Below are 761 nucleotides of genomic sequence, written 5' to 3' on the forward strand. Positions count from 1 at the left end.
TTCATTCATTCATTCATTCATTCATTCATACATACATACAAATAAACAAATAAATTTCCTTTTGATTTGTTGTAGAATAGCATAACTCTGTTCTATCAAATGTAAGCCTTTAGGTTAAGCTAACAGCTTCTATTTTTCTAAAACATCACTCTATTTTTGCATTAAATGCAGCAAAAGACACTAAGTAAATCTTAGTGTTCACAACTTTGTGGTTGTTTCAGGAACTACCGGTAAAGCTACGTTAGCTTGCTACGTCATGTTTTTTGTCTCTCCTCTTTCTTCAGTAAGGAGAAGAAGTCGCTTGGAAGACAGATTAAACATTTCATTAAAGAAGAACCCGTCCAGAGGATCTACTTAACCTTTATTTTTATTTATTTTTTCTTCTTGGATTACTGAGCTGCATTAAGACACATGCTAATATCTTGCTACCTTAAGCTAACTCTACGTTAGCTTGCTACATGCTAATATCTTGCTACCTTAAGCTAACTCTACGTTAGCTTACTACATGCTAATATCTTGCTAGCTGAAGCTAACTTTCATGTGGCATTTTCAAAGATAATATTGCTAAAATCACGTTCGTGAACTCATACAAATTTAGCTCTCAGAATGTGTTTGATGCGTGTATTTGTATGTTGTTAGCATTATGTATTTGTATTTTGTATGTATTTAGGTAAATATGACAGTTTTGTCTCACCTAGCTGGCGGCAGCAAGTCAGCAAGAAGTAGCAGCACAACTCTGAGTAGGTTGTCTTCTGTAAAGC

Source organism: Austrofundulus limnaeus, unplaced genomic scaffold (assembly GCF_001266775.1).
Source record: "Austrofundulus limnaeus strain Quisiro unplaced genomic scaffold, Austrofundulus_limnaeus-1.0 Scaffold6441, whole genome shotgun sequence".
Classification (NCBI taxonomy): Eukaryota; Metazoa; Chordata; class Actinopteri; order Cyprinodontiformes; family Rivulidae; genus Austrofundulus; species Austrofundulus limnaeus.